A 23797-nucleotide genomic window follows, 5' to 3' on the forward strand; every position below is an offset into this window, starting at 1 on the left:
GTCGTGTAATATTAATTATCAGCTGACGCGTTTCGATCCTGCGACCAGGATCGTCTTCAGAGCAATAACAAAGCATAATGGCAACTGTCACTCCTTAGTCTGGTCTTCATTGAATAATCAGGGTCTTATTAAATGATATTTCCAATTATCTGATTTCTTCATCATGGCCTACGCTGACAATATTTCCTAACGTGGTAGACAACTCGTTGGATTTTCAGTCTATTATATCCTATTGATAAGGATTAGATCAAGTCCCATAAAGATTCGTTCGACGAGTTCGCTACCGACAAAGTGAGACGAAAACCTCTATGACTGGCGAATTCGTTTCCATCCTTAAAAGTTATCCGGTTCTGAATACTTCCGTTTTATGTAATGTTAAATAATATTATAGTCATTTCAAGTACTTGGGAGGGGGCGGGGCACAGAAATATTGCCCGCAACTGGCTCTAACAATATGAAAGTAACAAAGGTGTGAGCGACACGAGTTCAGCACTACCATTCTTTATGCAACTAATCCTTGTGATGTATAATATGAAGTGTCGGGCAGGAAGAATCCCAATGCATGTGAGATTTAAGAAAACGAAAGGTTACGTCTCGGTAGTTCGGATCCCGCGAAGAACTGGAGGTCCTATGGTTAATGTAACTATATTAAAACCCTTTCGAGCCACCGTGTACAACAGGTTTGGAAGCTTATATTTGCCTGTAGAAATTATTTAGAGGCATCCAGATGTTCTGTACATAATTCTGCACTCAGATCGACTAAAGTTTGGCACTGGCGCAACAATATAGTTTGCTGACAATGACCATCCAACCACAGGGTCGAACAGACAATGTGATGATAATTTTGCCAGAATAAAAAAAAAAATCAACAAAAAATTCAAAACATGAAATGCATATTTTTAATGCCAAAATACATTTGTCCCGACGCCATTTGGAGCAGGTTTATACCGTTATTTAAAAGAAACAAATCTGCATCAACTTTTGTCTATATTTGATAACACGGTAACTTACCACATGAAACACAATAAGAAATCACAAACATTTTATAGTCCTTCAGTATCAAGATATTTTGACATATGTCACTTTAGCTGGAGTTAAAAGACGCTACAAGTAGCTTATGATTATTTTCTGGCAAAAGGTTGAAACTTCAATTAGTATAGTTTTGTGCGATGAAGTAGTAGACACATGAGCTTTGGGTCGCTTGGAGGCGGTTGACAGACTGCTGTTGGAAATATGGTTTTCCGGACGTTTCATGTAGAATTACCTGTATGACCGGCTAATGCTAATATTAACGGAGGGAGAAAAGAACTGTGGAAAACTTGAGAAAAAGTACGATTTCTATTATTTAAAGTGAAAAATATGAAGGGATATGAACGAACATTTTGCAAAAGTATTATCAAATATTAATTTCGTCGCATGAATTGATAGCTACGCACTGCAAATCGTAAAAATTGCAATATGAACAGCAAACATGAATTTTTATGTTTTGCCTGTCACTAGTTATCATCGATCTGAAATCCAGCTGCGTGGTTAAATGGTTAAATGCTGACCCGATCGGGTCGTGGATTTTAACTTTCATTAGAGGAGTTGACAGAGCTGATCAAGAGAGTAGAGGAAGCAAGCCTAGAAATTGGATTACGCCTAAATCGACAGAAAACCAGTCATGATTGTTGATCGTAAGAACAACAGTCCACATATCAAACAGATTGGAGGGTGTGAAGTTGTACAACAGTATGTATATCTAGGCTCCTTACTATCCAATTCTGGTGGTTCCAAAGATGAAATAAAGCGAAGAATTGAAATAGCAAAGGTAGCAATGATCCGTCTGCGGAAGATCTGGAAAGATAATAACATCACCATCAATACAAAAACGAAGCTCGTTGAATCTCTAGTCTTCTCAGTCTTCTTGTACGGCGCAGAGACGTGGACCATCCTCAAACGTGATCGTGAACAGATAGAAAGCTTTGAAATGTGGTGTTGGAGGAAAATGTTAAGGATTCCTTGGACAGCTCATCGCACGAACACATCAATCCTGAGCCAACTTCAGATAAAAGCTCGTCTATCGTGTAAGGTCTTTCAGAGGATTGTACGCTACTTTGGACATATAATGCGCCGAGATGGTAGTCTTCAAAAGCTGATTGTTGAGGGCAAAGTCCAGGGAACCAGACAACGAAGACGAGTACCAACGCGATGGATTGACATGGTGAACGCCCCCCTGCCGAGTTCTCTCAGAGCAACCACATTGAAAGCCTTAGACAGGGAAGAATGGCGGAGTATGGTTCATCGGCTAGAGGGCTGAATATTATGATAGTCACGACGCCTCAGTCATGAGGCAAGACGAAGAAGAAGAAGTTAATTCCTCCGACTAGGAGGCTAAGTGTATGTACAGTAGAATTATCTTCACAGACGCGCAGGTCGCCTATACGGCATCAACTAGAAAGACCTGCACCAGGCCCCTCTGGAGGCCACACGCTAAAAAACACCGTCTCCTCCTAAAATACTAAAAAAACACTAAGGGCCAAGGTTAAGAAGATCAGTTTATATATTCATATTCATAAAACCAGAGCACCTTGAAAGATTAGAGATAGGAAGTTGATATTCACAGGAAATGTGCATTAGTATGTTCTGAAGAAATGATTAGCATTTGAACCATGTAGGCCCCCAGGCTCAAGGTCCACATCGATATCTTGGCACACCACCACCGACTGGTTAAATGTGCCTCGGCTCTTGTTGTCGCTATAAACCGAAGGTAATGGATCAGTGTGACTTGAGCAGTCGCGCAGGATGCCTCGCAGACGTATGCGAGAACCGTACCGTTTAATGAGTGAGTTTGAAAGAGGGCGCATTGTTGGCATGAGAGGACGTAATGCATCCATCCAGTAGATTGCTGTTCGTGTGGGACGAAGTGTGTCGGCAGTGCAAAGGGTGTGTACAAAATGGTTCTGGCCGTAGAACACGACGAGATGGGTCTGGTCGCAACACCCATACTCCCAAACCCACCCCGAGAAGATCGACACCTCATCCGAATGGCATTGCAGGACAGATCTGCGTCCTCCTGGCTCTGGCGCAACAGTGTAACACATCGTATAGAATCAGGAGTGACAGTCCGTCGTCGTTTATTACGGTCTGGGTTACCGGCGCGTTGTCCACCTCTCCGCCTACCTTTGACTAATGTGCATAAAAATGCTAGACTGCAATGGTGTATGGAACGACGTCGCTGGGGACAGAAATGGCAGCACATAGTGTTTTCAGACGAATCCAGGTTTTGTTTGTTTGAAAATGATGGTCGCATTTTGGTTCTCCGCAGACACGGGAAGAGGAATCCCATTGACTGCATTCGCACAAGACATACAGCACCAACTCAAGGCCTTATGGTGTGGGGTACTATTGGGAAGAACCACAAATCACAGTCGGTGCGTGCCCAGGGCACTGTGACCAGTTTGACCTACGTGAATGGCATCCTGTGACCCGTAGCCATACCCTTTCTGCACGACACCCCAGACGCTATATTCCATCAGGACAATGTGCGACCACATGTTGCTGCACGAACACGTGCCTTCTTGTTGTGGTAGGATGTCAGACTGTTGCCCTGGCCCGCCAGATCACCGGACTTGTCGCCAATCGAAAATGTGTGGGATATGGTGAAATGACGAGTGCGGCACTGTGACCCAATGCCAACCACCAACGATGAACTGTGGAACCAGGTGAATGCAGCATGGATGACTATTCCCCAGGGCGCCATTCGCCCCTTATACGCGTCGATGCCATCACGCATGGAACAAGTTATAAGTGCCCACGGAGGACCCAGTGCCGACTAGGCAACGGGACACATGCTGAACCTAGGTGACTGAAATGCTAGTCGTTTCAGTCGAACATACTAATGAACATGTCCTGTGAATAGAACTTCCTATCTCTGGTCTTTCAAGGTGTTTGTTTCTATGAACATGAGTGTATTACAGAGGTATCCGAAACAGGACGTGTGGTTCGAAAACCAAAGTTCACTAAACAAATCATAATGCTAGGCTCCAAACACCACACACTACCTCCTTGTAACTGAAATACAAATTTGGAATGAGGAAACAAAGGTCTTATAAAGAATTCAGTTAATGCGGCAGACGTTATAGAACATGCGGTACAGGCTTGTTTACACTTTCAAACACACATCAATATCCAGCCTATCAAACGTGTATCGCCCATTATTCATACACGTCCAAAACAGAGACAAGAGTAAGCACACGCTGTGTTTTCATCACACCGAGTGCTCCACACGTGTCCAGAACACATGCAGGTAATTATGTGGAGTGCATGTGTAACGCTTGAAAGTGCCCATCCATCATTGTTAAAAGTTATGTGCCATGAACTTTTAGAAAACTGGGAGGCATATAGAGAGAAGGAAGTCATAAGATCAAACGTACCTCCAAAATTGTTTGAGTCGCCTGCAAATTATTAAACAAAAGAATATTACACACGCTATAACCGAACATTCGTTAGTTGTCCGGCTCCATGGCTAAATGGTTAGCGTGCTGGCCTTTCGTTACAGGGGTCCCGGGTTCTATTCCCAGAAGGGTCGGGAATTTTAACCATCGTTGGTTACTTTCGCTGGCACGGCGCTGAGTGTAGACATATGTGTCGTCTTCATCATTTCATCCTCATCACGATGCTCAGGTCACCTACGGGAGTCAAATCAAAATGCCTGCACCTGGCGAGCCGAACATGTCCTCGGACACTCCCGGCACTAAAAGCCATACGCCATTTCATTCGTTAGTTAAATAGACGTAAATGAAAGAAAGGAAGTTTATAGCTTTGTTCATTAAACTGGTGATATTGTGATCACACAACTTAGAACCTCCAACTTCATGCGGAATCCGAACCATAGGGAAGAGACTTCTCTTTTCAAAATGTATCCACCGGAATTCGAACCACACTCGCCTCGGTGAGAAACTGATAAATATCACGTCCATTTCCAAACCAATGAAAGAATGCAACAGGCAGGATCAGTGACAAGAATTAACTTTTTTCACAAAGCAAAATTTAATTTCACGAGGAGGTTCAAAAACCAGTTTGGGCGCCAATTCGTTAGGAAATGACAATGTAATTTTCGAGTTTGTCCATCTTTATAATCTTTTGTGTATAGAGGTACAGAATTCCCTCGGAAAATCGCAATAATGTACACACGAATAACTGAACTTTAATATTCTCAGCCTCAGGCGTTATTCCCTGAGCCATGTCTAGTGGAGTGGCTGATGCAACAGCAGCCTGGCCCACACACTATAGCTCGTACAGTGTGATGTCATGGTCTCAGGTAGGCTGCGATAAGCTTCCGTACAGCGTGATTGCTTCTTACACAGCAGTAATTGTCCGGTTTAGTGAGGTTTCATGGCTTCTGAATTAACTGTTGAACAGCGTATTTTCGTGTGCTGTGGATGTGTAAATTCAGTTTACACCTAAATTTTGAAGATTAATGAGGCTGAATTGCGGAGAGTGAACCAGAATATCATCACACCCTAGAACGCTTCTCTACATATTTAAGGAGAGCATTTTGAACTCTTACTGTAATGGAGCGACCGCCGTCTCGTTTACCGACACACGACATACAGGAAGGACGGCAACCATTGAGTGACTCGCCCTGTAGTACCTAGTGCAAAACGTGCAGCATTAGTTAGTTGGTTGAAGATAACAACTAATAAAAAATTTGAAAAATGAAAATTACAGAAACCACGAGAATGTGCTACTTCTGATTATTCTTGAAATCGAAACGCGATGTATTCACTAGTTGGGTGCCACTTTGTTTTCTTTCTAATATCTGGATTTCATGGACTTATTTTATTTCACACAGAAGAAATAATAACGTTGGACTGAATGGCTCCGTTTGAAGACGTACGTGGCCGGTGTCATTATGATCTTAAGCTTCTATTGTTGTGGACCACATCAGTTTACACTGGGAATGCACGTACCATGGGTAGCTTATACAGGGTGAATCCTTCCCCAACGGGGAAAACTAGGTGATTCGGGAGGTATAATAATATTAATTTTTTGTGGTTATTTCTAGCCGAGTGAGCCCTTGTAAGGCACACCCGCCGATGAGGGTGGGCGGTATCTGCCATGTGTAGGTAACTGCGTGTTATTGTGGTGGAGGATATTATTATGTGTGATGAGTTGCAGGGATGTTGAGGACAACTCAAATACCAGCCCCCGAGCCATTGGAATTAACCAATGAAGGTTAAAATCCCCGACCCGGCCGGGAATCGAACCCGGGACCCTCTGAACCGAAGGCCAGTACGCTGACCAGCCAACGAGTCGGACATTCGGGAGGTGATAAAAGAAGAAAATAAAGACTATGTGAAGCGTATATTCACTTATGTTTTTGTACTACTGCTGCTAAGCCAGCAGATGCGCATCCACACCTGCATCTCAATACGCTAGAGCAACTGCCAGTCCTAAGTAACACGCAACATGCGCAATTTAGGCATAACTGTGAAAAAAAAAAAATATATATATATATATATAGAGAGAGAGAGAGAGAGAGTGTGTGTGTGTGTGTGTGTGTGTGTGTGTGTGTGTGAGTGAGTGTGTGTGTGTGTGTGCGCGTGTACACGAGACCTTTTTCCTTCTACAATCTGTGGGCAGACAGCTGATGAGTGCGCCTCGTGTAACAGGGTCAACACTGGGCTGGGCGAGAAACGCACAGTAATTGTTCGAAGTGACTTCCGTCGGCACGCAAGAGACAACGCAATACGATGCGCGTTCTCCTCCAACATTGAAAAACTGTAATTTTGCTTTACGCCGCACCGACACAGATAGGTCTTATGACGACCATGAGGTAGGAAAGGGCTAGGAGCGTGAAGAAAGCTACCGTGGCCTTAATTAAGGTACAGCCCCAGTATTTGTTTGGTGTGAAAATGGGAAACCACGCAAAGCCATCTTCAGGTCCGGCACCTTGGATAAATGGTAAACGTGATGGCCTTTGGTCACAGGGGTCCCGGGTTCAATTCCCTGCAGGGTCGGAAATTTTAACCACCATTGGTTAATTTCTCTGGCACAGGGGCTGGGTGTATGTGTCGTCTTCATCATCATTTGATCCTCATCATGATGCGCAGGTTGGCTAAGGGAGTCACATCAAAGACCTGCACCTGGCGAGCCGAACATGTCCTCGGACACTCCCAGCACTAAAAGCCGTACGTCATTTCATTTTTATTATCTTTTTGCTATCGTCAGGGCTGCCGATAGTGGGGTTCGAACCCACTATCTCCCGAATGCAAGGTCACAGCTACGCGATCCTAACACCAAGACCAACTCGCACGGCGGGCCATTCTCCTTGGCGTACTAACCTCTTATCATGGTCCAATTAACCCACCACCTGAGTTTTGCCATAGAGAAACTCGCTCTGTATAGTAGTAGTGATCAAGGATAATTTCGGTTTTTATCAGTTTTAAATAACGCACTTCCAGGTTTTAATACGGTTCTAAATGTTGATTATATACGGCTGAAATCTTAAAAGTCAATAAAAGCTGCACGATACTTTTACGTGACATTTGCAAAGCAGTACTGAAACCTAAAATCATCACAGTAGCAATCTCATTTCTCACACTCTTCTCTCATTAGACTATATCTGTCGCAGTTAGTAAACTGTTAATTACTATCATTTGAAGTGCAATTAACTCAGCAGGCGACATGGCTTTGCGGCGAGATGAAAGAGTGCGGCAATAATGAAGTAATTCAGGCATCATGCTTTCCCAGTACATGGACGTATAGGATAGCTCGGTAAATAATTAAGCGATGGTGCAGTCATGAATATATACTCGTAGCCTGTACGCCCCGGTCTCCCCTGTGATCTTGACTCCCGATGTATTTTTTTAAAGTTCCGCTATACAAAGTAACATTAAATATTTATCTCTTAAAAAAGGCGAAGGGATAATCTTCATTCGTCCCTCGCTTTATTCCCGATAGAGTTAAGTTTCTGTCAGTTAATTTTAGAAGACTCCAATGAATGGTTCAGGGCACCGGAGTACAGGATGGGCAGGAAGAACTTGAGCAACATCACTATTTTTAACCTACATTTTTTCTTGGGGATAACAGTGTCCGCACTATCGAGTGGGTAGTGGTGGCGATTACTGCTTCAAGGTGAGGTACAACTAGTCAACCATCCTCTCTATACTTTAATCAGAAGATTTCTGACCCTTCAAATAATGAATGTACCGGTAAATGAAAGGAGCCGGCAACAACGGGTAAGAAAACGAGAGACTACCCATGTCTTGCAAACCCACTATCATCAGGTTCGGTAAACAAGAGTTGACCAAGGGACGTCGGCAGGAAAGATAAAAATGAGAATGACACAAATAAGCGGAAGCAACGCCCAACAGTCATAGCCACCATGCGGGCTGTAAAGGGCCCCGTGATCGCCAATTACGCTCCTAAATACAGAGCCTTTGGTCGCCCCCCAACAGCACCTTTCAATGAAATGAAATGGCGTATGGCTTTTAGTGCCGGGATGTGTCCGAGGACTTCGGCTCGCCAGGTGCAGGTCTTTTGATTTGACACCCGTAGGTGACCTGCGCATCGTGATGAGGATGAAATGATGATTAAGACGACACATACACCCATTCCCCGTTCCAGGGGAGTCAACCAATTATGGTTAAAATTCCCGACCCTGCCGGGAATCGAATCCGGGACCCCTGTGACCAAAGGCCAGCACGCTAACCATTTAGCCATGGATCCGGACGGCACCTTTCAATAACATCTTAAGACACGCAAAGGATACCGTGGGAGTGTTCTTACCTTCAACAACCCCACCCCCTCCTCACTCCGCAGGCAGATTCGCTATCGAGAATCATAGATGTAATTATGTCGGCAAAATGAGGCTATATAAAATAAGTTTTAGAAGATATTCCAGTATTACAAAACGCGACGTCTGTATTCAAGGGGAATGCCGAGCTGATTGGCTCAGACGGTACAGCGCTGGCCTTCAGAGGCCAAGCTGGGTGGTTCTTTCTAGCGCAGTGCAATAGTGTTTGAAAGTGCTCAAATACACCAGCTTCGTCGCAGGATATTTACTGACACATAAAAACTCCTACGGAACAAACTTCCGATAATTCGGCATCTCCGAAAACCGGAACCGTTAGCGAGATATAAATTAATAACCACAAGCGAGAGGATGACTTTTAATGCCGTAAAATATATATCGGGCTGCGGTTCTGGATTCAAATCGCACAGTCACTGGCATTAGAGGTAGTTATCAGTCGTTTCTCATTTTCACGCCCGGTAAATATCAAGACTATTCTGTAATTAAAGCCACTGCCTCTACCTTCCCTCTACCTTTCCTAACCGGGCGCCGCTTTGCGACGTTAAACAACCAATAACATTTTAAAAACTCAAGACAGTGGAAGTTTCTTATACCAGATTACCTAAGCAATCCTCGTATAAAAGATTTTCTGAGCTGGATATTCAGTCAGAAAAAATATGAAATTAAATTTGAGATTAACACCATTTAAACTTTCCTGAGTGAGAGAACTGTATTCGAATCTCTTAATCCTACAAAGCTATTTTATAAAGATTTCCTACAATTGTGGCAAGAACATTTTTTTTTACGGTTTACGTAGACTATGAGTGTATCTGAACAGAGAAAGATGTCTCAAAAAAATTCATATTTTTATGAAGATATCGAACGTCACCGACCACAGGTGATGATGTGGGGAACGATTTCTAGTCAATAGCTTTCTACCGCGAAGTATGGAACTCGTAGTAAACCGGAACACGCTTAAAGAGTGGTTTGTTCCGCCGTTGTGTACGGGAAGAAGAGAGCTATTCTTCCACAAGATGGGCTCCGGCATACCATATTTTGTCCTCAGGTGACATCAATGTAGGGGAGCATGGTTATGATGGAAAATGCACACTAATGTTACAAATTTAATTTCTTTTGGGAACAAATATAAGTACGAAGCCAGCTTGTAATTTTTCGTTACCGTTGATACACTTGGTTTCCGAACCACGGGGACGTGAAATTTCATTTGAAAAATCCCCCAAAGCATTGGTTAAGATTCGAACCGCAGCAGCCTTGGTGAGAAGTCATTGACTGTGACGATGGCCTTCCCCACCCCCGATACATATATACATATATACGCGCTCGATCCCTGTTTTAAACGGGTTAACGTACCTCGGTTGTTGATTACATTATACAAATAAAAATGTTATACGCCACCCGCGTTCCGTACAAGAGTCTCCTCTGATCTAACGGTTAGATACTGCATACGGTATATTAATGAGCAATTTTATTGTTACAAAAATGTATCATTCCCAACACTATAAGGAAAGAAATAGGAATGCATAAAATAAATGTTATTTAGTAAGACAATTAAATGAAAAGTCCTCAAGGCCGTAGCTACTATATGCACAATATAGTAGAGTGGGTACATACTAGGAGGGGACTGTTGCTCGTGTCCCCTTCCTCGTAAACAAAGGGGAGACTCTTCCCCGGAGTGCAATATAAACAGTGTTATACCTCACTCGACCCCGACCGCCCAGGGCTTCAGAGCCGCAACGAAGTTTGAGATGGGTTATTACAGGGAAAGTTAGACAAGAATAAACAGGGTGATGTGTCGGACACAAACCAAATGGACTTCATTAGAAAGTTAAAAAAACTCATAAGGAGACAGTCCCAAAATAAAATAACCCTCGAATAGGAAATCCTAAAGAACCACTGAGCAAATGAAATTAGCACATCGCGCTTTCCTAGTCAATTACAATGACCGGAATAGGTATACGTTGTTTTATTCTGTTCTGCTGCAGAGACTCGGAACATTGTGGCCAATAGTCCCATACACAATAAGTGTATGAAATAGAACGGATAGGCCTAGCCTTTGTGGCTCGGTGTCTGAACTTGACTTCCTTCTTTACCTTCCTTAATTCACGTTGTTCCTTGTGGAACATAGGGCATCAACAACCCATCTCCATCTGGTCCTGTTGACAGCCAGCCTCTTAACCTCACTCCAGGTCTTGCCTTCTTCCATCGCTTCCATGTGAACAGATCTTCGCCACGTTTGCTTGGGTCTCCCTCTCTTCATTTTACCCTGCGGGTTCCAGTCCAGCGCCTCCCTCTCAACTGCTTCCTTCCTCTTCCTAAGTGTATGCCCGAATGCCCGATCCATCCCCATTTCCGTTGCTTTATCTGTATGGCCATCTCACTCTCTCCCGTCCTACTCCAGAGTTCATGGTTGGAGATTACTTCCGGCCAGTAGTTGTTAAGAATCCTTCGCAAACAGCGGTTAACAAAGGTCTGCAACTTGGATGTAATCACTCCAGTCACTTTCCAAGTCTCGAACCCATATAATAGGCCAGGCAAACTAGATTTACGCGACTTTAATACTTGTCATCAACGAAGCGTCGCTATCTCATCCTGTTGACGACCAACCTCTTTAATTCGTTCCAGGTCTTTCCTTCTGCCTGAGCCTCGGTGTGGACGGATCTTCGCCATGAGTGCCTGGATCTCTCCGAGGGTTCCAGTCCAAAGCCTCTCTCTCGATAGGTAATTTCCCCTTCGTCAGAATATGACCAATCCATTTCTATTTTCGCCGATTGATCTGAAATGACATGCCGATTTCTCCTGTCCTTGTCCAGAATTCATACTTGGAAAGCACTTCTGGCCAGCAGATGTTCAGACAGAGGTTGACGAAGATCTGCAGCTAGGAAGTGATCACTTTTGTTACTTTCCAAGTCTCTGACCCCTACAGCAATACTGGTTTTGATGTGATTTGACAATGCTTCGGAAGATGCGGAGTTTGGTGCAACTGGACATTTTATTGCTCTTTCACACTGGTCAGAGTAGCACTCGCGTGGTATTCGCTTTTCGAATATGGGTGTTTAAACTAGTGTTAACTAACTGGTCAATGAATTAGTGTTCATAGCCTTAAATATTAGGCTCCAACCCGACATTCGCAAAAGTCAAAGTGAGCGAAAGCAAAGAAAAACAGCGAAGGAGTGGGACTTGACCTAATGTTGAGCCATGCACGGCCACTATTATCAAAACATTTCAATTATTCCCCTAACCCATTCTCAAACTTTTCCATTACTAGGCTTAAGTATTCGAGCACTGTAGGCTCTTTCAATCGCAGAACACATTTTTTTGCTAGGATTTTAACATAACACCGACTCTTGTTAGATCTTTTGGCAACAACGGAGTAAGAACGGGCAAGATTGGGAAGGAAGCAAGGACCAACCATCATGTGTAAGGCTTGAGCCTAGCATCCGAATTATCCACTTCAACACAGAATGAAATAATGTAGGTACGATACCTCCAAAGAAACACTTCAAAAATGACAAAAACTAAGCTACATTTAAAAACCCACTGAAATAGGTAATACATAAACGAATATAATCGAGGCTTCGAAAAGAAACTTAGAGATTGCCAACTTGTCACTTTCAATATACTCTGGCTCTCATTGTTTTAGACACGTGGAAATAGAATCTTGTTTCGATAAAAAGAGGAAAAGAAACCAAGAAAAAACAACTATTTTGGCAGCGATCCAGTGCTTTCTCTTTTCTAATACTCCACTTTAAAAATATCCTGGACTAAACCAACAGCTACAGTGACAACGGCCAGAAGCTAAGGGTCGGGAGCACTTGCTGCACGTTATTATGTAGCAAATAACACCACACCGTCGTCGTCAGCGTGTGAGAAGGGGCATCTGCCACGATCTGTACCCGGTTCTGCTAATTAAAACAGCCGTCTATATACAATTTAGAAACTCCACATTTAAAAGCACGGAAGGTATACGTAGGTAATCAAAATATTTTAAATTAAAATTGACGAAGGCGATTTTAGCGACAGAAATTTAGAAATGATTACGTGGATATCCGTTGTTTCTATATAGAGAGGTGGCAGAACTGCATGTTTTGGTGTTTGTAGCAACATATGATCAAGTGAAAAATACATAACTTGTCGGCTGTTGCTTAAGGGACCTCAGTGTACGTCAGTACTTACAGTATTGCAGTCGAAGACGTTTATTGCGACATCGCTTATTACGACATATCGCATCAAGGGACGTATTTTTATCACATTTTCGGAGAAATGTATCGGCTATAACGTCCAATGTTGATTTTTTATTACATATTTGTTTGATTTTTGTTTGTTACATATTTGGGATTAGCCGTAAAGCTTATTTTCCAACTACTGTTTTCAGTACAGTGTACATTTCAAATCAGTCTGTCTAGTAAATAGTAAAGGCAAGCATCGTTGTGAAGATGTTTTAAAATTGAAGAGAAATCAAACATCATATGGCGATTAGAAAATGGGGAAACAAACGTCGGCATCGCGAAGGAATTAGGTGTATCGCACTCAATGATTTCTACGATTTGGAAGGATAGAAGGAACATCTCATTTATTAGCAAAGATTGTGTGCGACATTATTGATCAATTTAGATTGTTGCTATTTATTTCCTCACGTATTATTGTATATTTTGCTGCATATTATTGCTGTACGTACTGTGTCAACATCAGAAGAAAAATTCCTCTCAGCCCCAGTCCACAAATACTGTATCGCAAATGCAGGACTTATTTCACTTAAGTGTTTGAAGTGTTCACTTTATTCTGTTAATTAACCTTGTACGTGTGCACTCTAAAACTTACAGATATGGCATTTTAGCAGCAGCAGCAGCAGCAACAACAAAAACAACAACAACAACAAGACCGGTTTGTGTGACTATCGCCCTATAACGACTGTTAATTGGTGGTCCCCTCGGAGTCGTTATAACCGGTTTCGACTGTAGTTCCGTTGGATAAACCAACATTCTCTGCTCTCCCTGACCGGTCACAACTCGCATGTTACGACACAAGCGTCGAAGTATTGCCAGACTCATTCCGAGTACCATCGTTGCACACTGCAACTAGCATCTCTAACAGCGGAACCAAGAAGATATATTAGAATGACCAAAGTTAGAATTTTGTCATACTAACGCCTTAATGTACAGTCCTCCTTCTTCTTCTTCTTCTTCTTCTTCTTCTTCTTCTTCTTCTTCTTCTTCCCGGCCGTATATGTACCCATAAAACGGGCATTCCCGAGCTCGCTCAGGGTCGGCTCGTCTGACTCGGAAAGAATATGCCCGATGTTCTTGTGCCAGATCTAACGGCACTTCACTTTTCCTTAAAGAAAAAAAAACCGCATGGTATCGTGCAAGTTCCTCACAGATACACATATCTCAGAAACAATTTAAATTATGTTTGTTGTATCCACAGGGTTTGTATTTAAATGGGAGGTGAATTATATTTTGATAATTAAAATTATATCTGATAAAATGTTTAAATGCAAGAAACATTCAATACCATGCACTCAGCCTTTCTTTGAGCGAAAATACATCAAGCCAGCATGGACATAACAGCACCTATTGGTAATTCTTCTGTCTTCAAAAAGCCAGGATTAAAATTCGGAATCCTGAGCCATCGTAGCCAGATCACTGTAACACTAGCCGACAAGCTGACCAATATTGAAATACTGATTTCGAAATTTGATAAGATATAGATTCTAAATCAAGAGCTTGATAAAAGTTATTCAATTCAAATACACGACTATGACTTAATATATTCTACCCGAGAACGAAGGCTCTTCGGGCTGCGTTCACAACCATCCCCTCAGTACGAGTCTGATAACTTGGCCCCACACGAACTTAGTTTGTAACTCCAGAAACTATGTTCTTTCATATAACGAAATAGTAGTTGGAATAATACTCTGTTGGATTTATGGCATGTGAAAAAAGATAAAGTGTCAGAAAATCTCGACGTTTCACAACCTTGCTTCGCTTCATCAGAAGGAAGCACGACTGTTCTAATAATGGCAATGCGTTTGACTCGAGGAAGCGAATAATCATGCGTTTGTAGAAGATCCTGCAAACAACGCGAGAGGTTCATGAAATCTATTAACAATCATCACTAGCAGTTTCCGATTTGCATATCCGTATCCCTTGCTTCATAAGACAGAAGTGTATCTCTGGCAAACATTTAACATCGCATAACTTATCTCGAAATTCGAACACCTTATTTAGTATCCAACGATAATGTTGACTTAAAATTGTGATGTTTCTTTTACACAGACGTGCTAATTCATTATTTTTATTTTCAATTCGGAATTCAGATTATGATGATTATGTAAGTCGTTATGGATACACAAATATCTGTACCAAATTAAATGTAATAATAGACAAGTAAAAATGTTGCTGGCTGAACAGTTTAAACGCCAAATGCCATGACCTTTTTTCCATGCGTCTAATCAACGTTGGTCAGAAGTTCCAAGGTCCCTAGTAATGCGTTCGCAGCACAAATGGAAGAAAAGAATCAATGTCTAGTTCTAAGCTGGACATGAGTAAAGTGAACAGTATGCTCCATCATTATAGGTCATTAATTACTCAACAAAGTAAACAAGCAAAGCGCATTACACAGCTAACGAAGCGTGAAACTCGTGGGCAGAGAGGATTACACATCCTTCCACCGGGTAGTTCAGACAGGACTGATTGGTGTCCGCCTTGGCCTCCCCGCTCAATATACTACAAACCTCATGGCACTACAGCCCTGATGAGCCTTGCTCTGCCAAGCGTCCGCCTGCAGATTTCAAGGTGATGCGTGGTTTGCGCGACGAATCTTCTCAGTCATTCTTGGCATTCTAGATCGGAGCCGCTATCTCACAGACAGACAGCTCCTCAATTGCCCATGTACACTGAATGGACCTCGAACTAGCTCTCAGATTCAGGTAAAATTCCCTGACCTGGTTGGAAATCGAACCCGTGGCCTCCGGATAAAAGGCAAGCTCGCCACCCCTACACCATGTGGCCGACCAGTATACTACAAGGTTTCAAGAAATATTATTTAGGATTAGGCGTTCGATGCCAATCCAAACTGGCATAGGGAGCAAGTAATAGGATATTTAGAAAGAAGTTTAGAAGAATGCCGCCGACCCACGACGTCTGAGGACAGGGAGCCTGCCTCTTACCCGGAGGCTACGAGCTCTATTTCTGGGCAGGGCACAGTTTCTTTACCTGGGTCTGAGGACAGATCCGAGGTCTACTCAGCCTACCTGACAGTGAGATAGCGCCCTATACTGCTAATAATAAGAGTTGGTGTCTGACATTTCTTAGAGGGAGGTCCGTTTACTGCCTGCCGAGGCGGGATAAAGGGAGTGGCTGTGTGGTTGCCATGGAAACGAGGGTGGGGCGACTGCGGTTGCCATGGAGATATAACTTCAGGGCAGCTCGTCTTGCTGGGAGTTGCCAAACCTGTCACTGTCACTGATAAGAACCTGACTGTTTGTATAAGAGTGATCGCAAATGGGACGACACCGCCTGGCCAGGTAGTCTATAACAGATCACAGCGGCCAGAATGAAGGAGGGAACAAGTGAGCCGGAAGCGAGGGGTAAGAGTATGTAGAAAGGAATGCTGGAATGTGGCAACATCGTGAAATGGCACGTGCAGTGCTTCTCCCTCCAACCTTACCTGTCAGACACTAACTCTTATTATTAGCAGTATAGGTCTAGAAAGTCACGAATAACGGCCATGAGGATTCGTCACGCTGATCACACGTCACTTTGTAATCTACAGGCTTTCGGGCTGAGCAACGGGTCACTTGGTAGGTCACGCCCCAACAGGGCTCTAGCGTCATAATTTGTTATTTTTTTTTTTTAATCTAAAGAACCCATATCATCCGTCAATATGAACAAATAACTTACACGAGTCTACATCCATAACCGAGTGTGATGAGACACAAGTCACTGAATTATTGTCCCATTACGTATCACTGGTACGACGCACTATGTTTAATTATTATGTTTCGGTGGGTATATGCATTCGTAACCCTACAATATTTAATCAAGTGTAATCACATGTGGCAATTTTGGTTTATCCTCGTCAATCTGGAGAATATCTTGAAGAATACAGCAAAATTTTAAATAAGCCCGCCTGGTGGCTACGATCGTTAAGGCGTGATGTATATATGAGCTGACACCATGGTTAGCCGGTTCGAGTCTCGTTGGTCGGAAAAGTTTTCACTATCAGAATGCTGGCCAGCAGGTAGGGGAGGTGGCGGTACACAATCTCCAATCACTGGATTGCGTGCCAAAAGCCTGGATTAAATTCCAAATCTCTCCGCAGTGCTCATATGGAGTGAGAGAATAAGACGCTGTTGATGGTGATTCATCCGTCGGATGGGGACGTAAAGCCGGTCATAAAAACTCCCTACGAAGATTCATCTTAGTTCATACTCGACCCCGTGGAGAAACGGGAGGAGGACTGGACACACAGTGTATTTGAGTCACGTCCTACTTCAACGCCCGACTTACTTTCAGCTTATGAGTAAGATATTCTGAGTTCGCCTAGATTTCACTCCCGTACAGCCAAGTCGACTTGGAAACAGCTATGTAAGGATCATTTTGCCCGTAAACTCGCTCCTTTCTTAGAGAATACCGATCAACGCAACAGCGAGCTATCGTTAATTTGGCCACACCTTGATATTATTTACCATCCTGCAAGAATACATATCCTGAGTACCTTAAATGATCCATCTGTTTCAGTTTCGTATCCTTAGGTGTACCCCAAACTGATATCATGTTAGTTTATAGAATCGCTAATGTCCTCATTGCTCTTTCTGTAGATCATTCTCCACTTACTTGGATAAATGGTCGGCTTAGTAGCATTTGGTTCATAAAAATCCAGATCGCTTCAAAACCGAACTGGAGAGTTTAACAGCGTATGGTCAATTCCCCTGATTCAGGGACTGGATGTGTGCGTCTGTTTTAAATTTATTCGTCTACATAGTCCACAATACACCACGCTATATAACCACGATAGAAACATGCATTAGTGAATGCTTTCTCCAAACAGAGTTGGAATCAGAAAGTACACCCGGCCGTAAAACTATGCCAATTCCACATGAAGTGCCGACCTCAATACTGAAGAAAGCCATTAATAATAATAATAATAATAATAATAATAATAATAATAATAATAATAATAATAAGGTATTAGTTTTACGTCCCACTAACTACTTTTACGGTTTTCGGAGACGCCGAGCTATTACGTGCCGGTAAATCTGCCGACACGAAGGTGACGAATATTTTTTCTAGTGGCTTTATGTCGCACCGGCACTGATAGGTCTTATGGCGACGATGGGATAGGAAAGGCCTAGAGTTGAAAGGAAGCGGCCGTGCCTTAAGGTACAGTCCCAGCATTTGGCTGGTGTGAAAATGGGAAACCACGGAACACCATCTTCAGGAATGCAGACAGTGGGATTCGAACCCACTATCTCCCGGGCGACGAATATGAGCACCTTCAAATACCAACTGATTGAACCGGGATCGAACCCACCAACCTGAGCTCAGGAGGCCAGTTCTCTACCGCCTGAGCCAGTCAGCCCGGCATGATGACGACTCTCTATTATTATTATTATTATTATTATTATTATTATTATTATTATTATTATTATTATTATTTTTTCCAAGCTCCAAGATAATAGAGTGGTGATAGTGGTGGTAAGTATTGTTTTAAAAGGAAGTTCTACTGTACAACCATCCTCCCGTAGATTGCAAACTTTCAAAACAATCTACCATTAAGACCAAGTTGTCGACACAGAACAACTGGTTTTTAATTACCACAAATGTACAGTGAAACCATTCCTGCCATCTTATACCTGCCCATAAATCAGTGAAACTATTCACAAGAAGGATGAAGGAATACAGCCTTGTCTAATCCCTGAAAATCTCTTAACAGAAAATTCATTCTACTATCAGTTCTCACTGCGGTCTGTGTGCTTATATTTTAGCAATCCAGAACAGCAAAATAAAGAACATTATATACACTCATTGCTAGAAATGACCACACAGAGAGAGCCTGTATTTTGAGCAATGTAAAGCTGTATTTCGTGCTCTAGTCACGATTGGTGCAGTAAACAGTAACCTTGCTCTGCAGTCTTGCAGGAGGCACGTATTGTACCGGAACAGAACACTCGCACACCGATAATACCCACTATTTCTCGACAGCTAAAGTACCAACACACTTCCACATCACTGTTCACATTATTTATTTAACAAGCCGGATGACTGAATTAAATTTCCAGCAATTAACTATAAACGTGAAACCCGCCATAATGAAAATGTGCGAGACCACGATTTATTTCTGTTGGGCACATCCTTCCGTTAACTAGACGAAAAGGTAATTTATGGCATGCTTTACATACGTAATGGGAAGTGTATGATAAGTTCTCCAAAACCGTATTGATTAATAATTTACCTAATATTGAGATTACATCAAAACATCTTAAAAAAGGAAAACTGCGAAACGCACTTTCAGAAGACATTTACATAACAATTCCCGCAATTAGTTGTGAAAATTACGAAGTTTGTAGAGTTGTGTTTTTTCTTTTTTTCTTTTTTTTCAACCGACACACACCACAGGTCTTACGGCGACGATGAGATAAGAAAGGGATAGGATTGGAAAAGAAGCGGTCGTGGCTTTAATTAAGGTACCATTTTCGAGGCTGCCAACAGTGGGTTTCAAACCCACTCTCTCCCGAATGCAAGCTGACAGCTGCGTGACCCTAACCACGTAGCCACTCGCTCGGTTTATCAAGAGTTTATTTCTGATCGTGAATTTTAGAATTATGGACTATGGATAAAGAGTTTCGCGACCAGCCCTAGAAATGGTTCTCAAACTGTTTCGCCACGTCTAATTTTAAATGTCCATTTTTTTTCTCCGGAAAGTACAACTGGCATGTTCAGAGTGGGTGATCCGTTCAATGAATAACCTTTCCCAACGGGGCAGAGGAAATTCACTGGTAACTTCACTTCTTCAAATCTCACGACTGGAATTCCCCTAAATATCAAATAGTTTCTTGTAGGAAATTCAAATATCCCACAATATATTGCCTCCGTGGCTCAGACGGCAACGCGTCGGCCTCTCACCGCTGGATACCGTGGTTCAAATTCCGGTCACTCCATGTGAGATTTGTGCTGGACAAAGCGGAGGCGGGACAGGATTTTCTCCGGGCACTCCGGTTTTCCCTGTCATCTTTCATTCCAGCAACACTCTCTATTCACATTTCATAGCATCTATCAGTCATTAATAAATCACTTTGGGAGTGGCGACCCGATCGTACTAATAGCCTATATCTGCTTCATTCATTCCATCCCTGACCCGGTCAATGACTGGAAAACAAGTTGTAGGTTTTCAATATATTGTTAAAATTGTACTCCATTTTCTGTCATACAGAATACGGCGGCATTTCTGTTTCCGCATGTAATTCTCACATAGCGTAAGTAACTTCGAATATATTCGTATTAATAATGTTATTGCTTTTACCTCCCATTATTTCTGACGGTTTTCGGAGACGCCGAGGTGCCGGAATTTTTCCCGCAGTTATTTTACGTGCCGGTAAACCTACCGACATGAGGCTGACGTGTTTGAGCACCTTTAAATACCAGCAGACTGAACCATTCTGTCCGGCAAAAATATATTTGTCGAACCATGCAAAACTGGTATGTACTGTAGCTGGTTAGGTACTCGCCTTCTACGCTCAGGCTGCATGTAGGCAACACTAATCAGTGATTACTGTTAAAGTTAGTCACATCAAAAGTTGTACATGTTTTAAACGTAGTGGATAATAATGTTATTGGTCATATGTGCCAACTACTTCTACGGATTTCGAAGACGCCAAGATGCCGAAATTCTGTCCCGCGGTAATTCCCTTTTTAAGTGCCAGTAAAAACTATTGGAGTAAGCCAAAGAAATGAATAATAACCGAGATATTTACGATTTTAGACTTCCAGTTAATTTTCTTTCATAAAATCTAAGACCGCTTTTAGTCAAAAATGTGAGTTATAACTTGTTTGGATTCTTTAATTACAAATATATCCTGCCGTCGAACGCAACTGATGTAACAGGCAAACGTCTCCTATTCCAAATTTATATTCTCTCACTTCCTAACCGGCGGTGCTATTGACTACTTGTATCTTTTCTTGTTTTAATGAGAATCAGCCAATTAAATGTTTTTTTTAAAATATTTTGTATTGGACTTTTAAAATTATTTGATTTGGGTGATTAAAAACGCAAAAAAGTGTCAAATATAGTGATTTTATGAATAATAATGCCGTCATTTTGGCACAAACTATGTACACATATTATTTGAAACATTAGAAAAAGTTTCTTAAAGGAAGACAACGAACCAGCAGCTTCGCTCGCGTGGATTTCGTAATTTGATAAAATAAATCGTTCCTCGGTACTGCACTGACATTATTTGAAAATCCCTAACGTATAAAAACTCAGCAAAAATCTGAGTTTCATTTACCCCAGAAACACTTTGTAAACCACATTTGGGTATTGCCTTTTGGCGCTAAGATGACCTGCGACATAGAACTGTACATGTGTGAAAACAGTCTTCTCACAGGTCGAAAACAAACAAAAAATGCATATTTCTTTACTTTTAAAAAGAGATTCCAAATACATCAAAAAGTACGACTTATTTTTAAAGGACATTCCAAATACCAACTTCCACGCCTGCAACATCTTTAGTTTTTTAGATAGAAGTATCCTCATACAAATAATTCAATTATTTTTTCAGCTCTTTCACCCCCTTACGTGGATTTTCCGAAAACAAAAGAACGTGTTTCTTTATTTTTAAAGGAGATTCCAAATACCAATTTTCAAGCCCGTAACATCTTTAGTTGTTGTGTTATAAGTATCCTCAGACAAAGAATTCAACTAATTTTTCAATTACCGGGCGAGTTGGCCGTGCGGTTAGGACGCGCGGCTCTGAGCTTGCAACCGGGAGATAGTGGGTTCGAATCCCACTGTCGGCAGCCCTGAAGGTGTTTTTCCGTGGTTTCCCATTTTCACGCCAGCCCCCCCCCCCCCTAGTCCGGCTTCATGGCTAAATGGTTACCGTGTTGGCCTTTGATCACAGGGGTCCCGGTCTTAACCATAAACGGTTAATTCCCCTGGCACGGGGACTGGGTGTATGCGCCGTCTTCATCATTTCATCCTCATCACGACACGCAGGTCGCCTACGGGAATCAAATCAAAAGACCTCACCAGACCTCTCCGGAGGCCACAAGGTATTTAATTTTATTTTACCCCCAACCTTAAGTGGATTTTCAAACCAAAAAAATACGTATTTCTTTATTTCTAAAGGAGGCTCAAATACCAATTTTCACGTCTGTAACATTTTCAGTTTTTGAGATATCAATATCCTAATCAAAAGAATTCGACCCTCTTTTCAGTCCTTTTTACCCTCCCTTAAGTATCTTTTCCGAAAGCAAAAAATACACATTTATTTTAAGAGAGATTAAAAATACCAAATTTTCACGTCGGTAACATCTTTAGGTTTTGAGATAAAAGTATCCTCATACATGGAATTCAACTAATGGTTCAATTCTTTCACCCCCCCCCCCCACACACACACACTTAGGTGGGTTTTCCGAAAACAAAAAAATACTTCTTTCTTCATTTTTTAAAAGAGACTCTAAATACCAATCTTCACGTGTGTTACATCTTCAGTTGTTGAGATATCAGTATCCTAAAAAAAAATAATGACCCTCTTTTCAGGCCTTTTTACCTCCCCCTTAAGTGTTTTTTTTTTTCGAAAACAAATACATATTTCTTTCTTTTTAAAAGAGATTAAACTACCAATTTTCACGTCTGCAACATGTTACGTTTCTGAGATATACTGTAGATATAGTCACTTAAAGAATTCACCCCCCATTAACTGGATGTTTCCAAAACCAAAAATTACGTGTTTATTTTTAAATGAGATTCCAAATACCAATTTTACGTCTGTAAACGTTTAAGTTTTTGAGATATGGATATACTCATTTAAACATTTCACCCCCCTTTCCATCCAAGTCATCCCTTAGTGAGCACCTGCACTCTAATATAACTGCATCCCCAAATTTTTTTTTCTTTATGTCCAGTAGTTTTGGCAGGGAGATGATGTATCAGTCAGTGAGTCAGTCAGTCAGTCAGGACATGTTATTTTATATACATACATAACAAGGATGTGTATAGTTACTAAAAGCTTGTTCTTAGAAAGTGCTTATTGTGCTCACTGCACCCGCTGATATGACTGAGTATCACGCCTGACTGAATATATTTTAAAAATTGTTGCAGAGAACGTAGTCAGATAGGAAAACAATGTGGGTCTTAAACACTGCTCTGAAACGGTGATGGTGAAGGCGAGTAATGGATAGAGAGAAATGGAGTTGATTAATCACTATATTATACGGCCTGCACCTGGCGAGCCGAACCCGTCCTGGGATATCCCGGCACTAAAAGTCATACGACATTTCATTTCATCTAAATGCTATTTTATTGTCACTTAGTTAACCAGGAGGATTTTAGGATTTACGTTTAGATTAATGAATTGATTTGATATTAATGGTACAAATGATCACAATCTCTCATAACCTCTCACCAAAGGGTAAGCTAGTGGCCGTGGCTTAGCATTTGCCTGATGTGAAAATGGGAAACCGCAGAAAGGGCAAAATACTGACAGTGTTTACATCATAACGATAAACATAAAATATCAATATTTCCTCTCTTACATACTATATTAAGAAAAACGGCATTCATTTTTCTTAATACTAATAATATTACATCCCACCAACTACATTTTACGGTTTCTGGAGACGCCGAGGTGCCGAAATGTTGTCTCGGAAGAGTTCCATTACGGCTAATGTATTTGATCACCTTCAAATACCCACCGGATTGAACCGAGATCGAACCCACCAACTTAAGCTCGGGAGACCAACGCTCTATCGTCTGATCTACTAAGCCCGGCCA

The 23797-nt window shown here is 41.9% G+C and overlaps 1 protein-coding gene across 4 annotated transcripts in view; it reads right to left on the reverse strand.

Annotated features, from left to right (window-relative positions):
* hpo (serine/threonine-protein kinase hippo) overlaps window positions 1–23797 on the reverse strand; it is a 514540-nt gene that overhangs the window by 136428 nt on the left and 354315 nt on the right. The window lies entirely within an intron of this gene.

The sequence above is a fragment of the Anabrus simplex genome, chromosome 8 (genome assembly GCF_040414725.1).
Source record: "Anabrus simplex isolate iqAnaSimp1 chromosome 8, ASM4041472v1, whole genome shotgun sequence".
Lineage (NCBI taxonomy): Eukaryota > Metazoa > Arthropoda > Insecta > Orthoptera > Tettigoniidae > Anabrus > Anabrus simplex.